The following is a 7,500-nucleotide window of genomic DNA, read 5'->3' on the forward strand; positions in this document are numbered from 1 at the left end:
AGCCTCCTCCGACAATCTACAGCACTTATGTCACGTTGTGGGAAAATCTTTTCCTTGACCCATACCTTCAGACTTGGAGTCCCCAACTAAGCAACACATACCGACAGATTTGCACTCTGCAATGCATGTTTTCCTTCACAACGACATTAGCAAAACACGCCTTTGCCCCCTTACGGGGCTCTATCCCCTTGATCCGTATTTATCCGAAGGATATCTTAATTAACATTCCTGGAAAAGAAATCTGGGTCTTCATTAATTGCCTAAAACCTGCGTATCTCCTGCGAGATGGCCAACCTATGGTACACCTCTCAAGAGCAGGGTGCCCCATTTAATGTGTATGTCTTTCTTAGGGGTGAGCCATTTACTACACGTGTTTCCCACGTGGTCGTACACTGCAACAGTATATACATTTTTGTTGAAGATCTTGGTCTACAACTCACTGTTAACACAACTTGTTTAAGCTTGCCTTTTCAGGAATTATTTTGTTCAGATTTTGGTGACAGTTTAGTCCCCAACCTGTTGTATATAAACTTGCCATCTGTTGATACAAAGTTAGTTGTCTTCATATGCCTTTTCATCCGACGTCACTTCGTCCAACGTCTCTTTGTCCACTCCCTTTGGTCTAACGTCTCTTTGTCCGACGATTTTTTAGTCCAACGATTTTTCGTCCATGAGTTTTTAGGTCCATTGTCTTTTAGTCCAATATCCATGATTTTTTCGTTAGTCCATTTATTCAATATCTGAACGTAAAACTCGGTAGTTTTGTCTTTAAGTAATCCAATGATTCCTTGGTAGTTTGATTGCTGTTAAGAGCCATTTCCCAAAATAGAAGTGATTCTTCGGCAGTTAGGTTGTTGCTAAGAGAAATTTCTCAAAATAGAAGTAATGTTTTGTTTCAAAAATTTAGTAAACTTGTTTCTTGCCCATGAATTCGAAAGGAAGCATCAACACAATGGCAAGATTTCTAACGTGTTCAAAAGGAAAAAAGAAAGTAGTTGACAGGAACAATTACATTTATGATTTTCACTCTCACAATCGAAAATTGGATAAAGATTATTGGCGGTGTGAATTTAGAAAATCCTGCTCAGTGCAGATTCATACCGTGATACAAGAAGATACTCCAAAAATTGTGTATGTGTCAGGCGGACACAAACATCCAGCAAAAACAGCGTTGGTAAGAGTAATAAACGCTGTAGCTGAAATGAAGGAAGGGCCAGTTCAAAACATTTCAAACAGTGTGCGTAACATAATATCAGAGAGTGTAATTAGTCTTGATGAAAACACCCGTGCTCAGCCTCCTTCCATCCCAGTACTTTCAAGAACACTCCATAAGCACAGGAAAATTATCTACAGGATTCTTATGAAAAAAATGGAATTTTTAAAGGCTGTTGCTCACAATCCACGCTCTTTCTAAGCATCTTATTGACTAAAGATTTTTTTTCTTTTACATTTTTATTAGTGCCTTCAATATATATATTTTATCCTTGCTTATCTATGTCTGCAATAGATATTAATTTTATTTTGCATTTTCATATATGAATGAGTTTTTGTCTGCCATAATTTTCTTTTTTTGGTTGTACTTATGATTAATAGATTATCTACAATTTTTAGAATTTTTTTTTACATATTCTATTTTTTCTGGTCGTATTTTTAAGTAATGTATAAAAACGCATGGAAAAATTTCTACTTTCAAATAAACTCGGGAATACATAATCTAATATATGCAGTATATATACCTTTATATTGATATCTAACTGCTATAAAAATCCAACATAAAATCTTACATTTCGACAAAATTGGTCATAATCACGCTGGATAAAAAAAAAAAATCATCGGACACAAAGACGTTGGACCAAAAATTCATTGGACAAAAAGACGTTGGACCAAAAAATCATTGGACAAAAAGACGTTGGACGACAAGGATTGGACAAAACGACTTTGGACGAAAAGGATTGGGCAAACTGACTGTACATGCTCTGTTACAACCTAACGGCTCTCGCGCAAAATATAAATGAATGATAATTTTATTATTAATACTCGATTCTCACTTTTTCAAGTAAGCCAAAAATATATTCAAATATCATATAAGTTAACAACTGGAATTTTCCCTAACTTAAATTGAGGGCGGCTTCAGACAACAAAAAATAAGTCATTGCTACATTCATCATTCAACTGCTGAATCGTACATGGATTGCAGTGAAATTCCTATTAGACAATTCACTCATTTACACAAAAGGCATATTAGTACAGTGTCAAATCTCTTATCTTGCTTGCACTTTTGTCCTTTCTTGATTTCAATGAACTTTTTTAGCACTGAATTGTTAACACTATTATCCAAACTATTTTTGCCGGTATAGACTGGCATGGAAAGACCATAAACACACGCGACTGGAAGGACAAGTCCTGTAGTATATATATACATATATATATATATATTTATATATATATATATATATATATATATATATATATATATATATATATATATATATATATATATATATATATATATATATAAATTCACGAGCTCCCAAACTCACTTGCATTATATTACATAATCTGATACACAAGAGAATACCTCGGTGCTCTGAGATTAATATGCAACTCCCAGACAATAATATATATGAACACAGAATATCTAAAGGTCTCTTTACTTTACACTCAAAACAAAACTGGGTGATTACTTTACATTTAACGGGAACTATTCCTCAATGATCCTCTTACTTCAGTTCTTAGTCATGGGATACGAGCAAAGTACCGAAATAAGTATTGGTGATCGAAATAATACACACTTTACAGAAATAAATATATTCTATAAAAACAAAAATTAAAAAAACAATACCAAAAATAAATCACTCGAAATCTTACTCTGATCTAGACCTTAGACTTGATACAAAAATGATACTTAAAAAACTATACAATCACTTGTTTCACTAGAAATTAATTCATGAAAATATTCTCATTTGACAATTAAAGAAAAAAGTTGACCTTTTAACACTACAGGAAATAATGATTACCTTTACATATATGTAACAGTTACTCTTACGTCCCTAGGGCTCACTCAAGGTTACCAAACGGTAACGCAAAAATTAATAAACTTCACTGTTTAACCTAACCTCACAGTGCCAGTCACAAAAATCATTTAATTTTCATAATAAAACTCTACTCGCATATGCACAGCATTTCTTATACCTTAAACCACAGAAATTCCAATCTTTGAACAAATATTAACATTTAAGAGAAAACATCATGAATGTTGGAGAGCAAATAATATGTTCATTGGAGAGGAGATAAGTAGGTGCTGCGTAGATGCTGGAGAGAGGACTAGCGGACGTCTGCTCTATCATAGGGTCAGGCTAGATCTCTGTTTCTTATCCATTCCTAGGCCCTATTTATATCATCCAAATTTACTCTAAAATCTTCAAGCTTATTCCAACAATGCATTTGATGCTTGTACAAATGGTCTGGGCGGGCTCTCACGACGTCAGGTTACCAACTTGGCAGTATGGAAGTAGGGTGCTATCATCACTTGGTGAGGCAACTCTCTCAGCTAACTCTGCCCATCTCCTCTCGTAACATTAGGAAAAAAGTAAACTTTAGTTTAGACATTTCATGCATTTTCCAACCACGTGGAAACATGATGCAATCCCTAACGTTTGTCATACTGCATATCTCGTGTGTGTCATACATATTTTTTAACAGTATTACATCAGACTTCATAACAAAACTGCCTGAAATAAAAATTTAATTCCTTAAAATGACGTAACTTTACCTATACGGAACTGAATGAAAATACCACCAAATAAATGACAACAATATTAGGTAAGTTACATACATATACTTAATCCTACATGAGTGGAAATCATCATACGAGGTGGCTATACATCTCTTAAATACACAAATAAAATAAGTGAATAAAATATTCTATTTTTTGTAGACCAGCTTTGTAAGATAGCTCACCCCAAAAAGATTACTTATTCCAGGCCTGATTCCATCGATTCAGCCCGAGATAAATAATATGCAACCACATTCTCTCTACCGGATATATGCTTCACCTTAATAGAGTATGGTTGCAATCATTATGACCATCTATTTCACCTTCGATTATTATTCTTCATTTTATTAACAAAAGTTAAAGAATTGTGATCTTACTAAACCGTAATTTCTTCATTCTGTGGTCTTTGTACATTACCTTCAAACTCCCTTGTCGATTTGATTAGCGCTAGCAGTAAATTTTTAACTGTCGAGTAGGCTTCATGCTTTTTCAGCTTTGACAACGTAAAACAGACGGGGTGAAGAGTTTCTTCCTTGCCTCCTTGCTATAGGACAGCTCCAATCCTATTTTCCGACCCACTCACTTTGATAAAGAATTTTTTATTGAAATCCGGTTCCTGGAGTATCAGTCTTAAAGTTATATGTCTTATATATGTCTTATAGTCGAATGATTCCTGGCATTCGGTGGTCCATACAGACTTTTTCTTAGGCTAGTCAATTCTGACAAGGGTGCGACTACAGCCAAAAAATTCAGGCAAAATAGTCTGTAGAATCCTACTATCCCTAAAAATCGTTGTAATTGTTTCCATGTTGTGGGGCGTAAAGTTTACCTTATTCCTTCGACGTCAACAGCTACAGGGGCGATTTGCCCTCTTCCAATTTCAAATCCTAAGTACCGAACTGTTGCCTTTCCAAAATCGGTCTTCTCCATGTTAATCGTCAGATATGCTCCTCGCAGCTTTTGAAACACTTTCTCCAGGATTCGATGTTCTTCCTAGGTCGATGAATATATTTCAATATTTTCAAGATATATGCCTACTCCTTCAATGGATCTTAGATGGTAATTCATCAATCTTTGAAAGGTAGCGGTTACGTTCAATAGACCAAATGGAGTGACTGTGTATTGATACAACCAAAATGGGGTTATAATGATTTTGCGGTGTCATCCAAAGGAATTTGATAATAGCCTTTTAACAAATCAATCTTAGAGACGAACTTCGCTGGTCCAGTGTTGTGTAGCTGGTCTATGAGTGGCAATGGATAATTGCCTGCCACACTGATCGAATTCAACTTTACATGGTTCGTACATAACCAAAAAGATACATCGGGTCTTTTTCACAAGCAAGCATGGAGAACAGTAAAGGCTAGAACTTTGTTAGGCTAATCCGATTTTTAACAAAGAGTCCACGTCTTTTCTCATGACTTCTCAGTGATACGGCGACAGTCCAAAAGCACGTTACTTGAACAGTCTTTCTTTGGTCTTCAGGTGAATCTCATGCCACATCAAATTGGTTCGTTTTGGGACGTCTGAGCCAATTTCGTGGAAACTTTTAATCAATTGGCCTAATTCCTATTGCTGCTTCTTGTTCCAACGAGTTGATTTATCTCCTAATTTCCTAATGAGGGACTAATTATTCACCTTGCTTAAAGAACCTACCTCATATCCATTTTCATCTTCCATGGATTGAATGGTTTGCTCCATACACAACTGTGAAGACTTGATCTCGTTTTCGTTAAAGTATGTTTTCAATAAGTTAACGTATACCTTCTTTTGACTTTTCCTTCTTCCTGGGGTTTCGATAACGTAGGTCCTGTCACTGATCTTTTCCAACAGCTGTTGACCTACCGCAAACTGTCTCTCCTTACTTTTCGTATCAAACCTTTTCTTCATTTTTCCTTGGCTTGTTTTCAGGTTTTCGATGGAAAACTTTCTTATCTCGCCATTATCTTTTCTCAAATTCGTGACATATACTTCATCCGTTTTCACTCAATCTTTCCATTTTTCTACTTGCATTTTAAATGGTCACCTTACTTCTTGTCTGAACACCATTTCATTCTGGCCACATCCCATGTTTTTTTATAATCATTGTGCACCTCAAATAACATTAAATGTAGTCCGATATCCCAATTTATTTCCTGTTTTGTTGCAGTACTTTGTTAACATACTCTTAAGGGTTTGATGATTTTTTTTAATGCACCTTGGGTCCTTGGGTAAATGGCAGTAGACACTTCATGTCTCAAGTCCTTTAGTTTCAGCACGTCCTGAAAAAGTTTTGACGTGAAATTAGTTCCTCGGTCACTGAATGTTTCTGGAGTATCAATCTTGATAGAAAATACTAGTAACTTCTCTGGGATTATTTTGGCACTGATACTCCTGACGGGTATGGCTCCTAAGTATCTTGTCACTACACACATTTAAGTTAACATATATTAACGACCTTTCTTCGTTCCCAATAACCATACCATAATGTCAATCATTACCTTGTTCTCATATATATATATATATATATATATATATATATATATATATATATATATATATATATATATCATATATATATATATATATATATATATATATATATATATATATGAATATATATATATATATATATATATATATATATATATATATATATATGAACATATATATATATAAATGTATATATATATATATATATATATATATATATATATATATATATATATATATTCATATATATATATATATATATATATATATATATATATATATATATATATATATATATATATCAATTCAAAATTCAAATTCTTTATTTCAGCTGTAGAGCCATATACAAAATATTACAATAGAATTAATAGTTATATACAAATATATTAGGAATAAAACAAAAGGTCTAAACACAGAACATGTGTTTAGACCACTCTTTAAAAACTAATGATTTTTTAAAACTATCACTGTTAAAAATTGCACAAATTAAGTGGTTTTTTTAACTCTTTGCTTTCTGAAACAAGCTTACAATACATTTTCTCACTAATTAATCAAATGTTGGTATTCCTAAAGAAACAAAGTGTCCACTTACTCTCGAAAACCTTTCTATTGCCATCAGGTACCTACAAGAGTCATTATAACATATCTTAAGTTTTCGTAGGGTTTCCTTTTTACATTTCATTGCCAGAGGCATACAATAAAGGGAAGTACAGAAAGATCTGAACAAATGTACTTTTGCCTCATCATTGCACATGTGAAAGTTCCTTAGCAACATATTGCCTCGCAAGCATTGCCCTCGATAAAGTGATGCAATATGGTCATCGTCCTTTGGATTGTCATTAATATTCATTCCAAGATATTTACATGAGTTAACGACTTCCAACCTGACGTCATTAATATAGAGTGACGGTTCACTAAATAACATAAAATTCCAGGGCTTTATAACAAGAACTTTGGTCTTGTCAGGGTTGGCTTCAAGATAATGGTATTCAAAATATTCCATACTTTTATTTATGAGTATTTACAACGCTTTTAAAGATGGGGCTAAAAGTATTATAATTATCTCCATAAAAGATATGATTCACCTTAACCTCTCCCACTGTGCAACCACCTTCCCTGCTGAGGACCTTTGTACTTAAGTCATCCACGTATACGGCAAACAGAAGTGCTGATAGAACACTACCCTGTCTAATACCACAACTGGGTTTAAAAGGAGAGGAAAGACTATTGCCCCACATTACTCTAAAGTCCTG

The sequence above is a fragment of the Palaemon carinicauda genome, chromosome 1 (assembly GCF_036898095.1).
Source record: "Palaemon carinicauda isolate YSFRI2023 chromosome 1, ASM3689809v2, whole genome shotgun sequence".
NCBI lineage: Eukaryota > Metazoa > Arthropoda > Malacostraca > Decapoda > Palaemonidae > Palaemon > Palaemon carinicauda.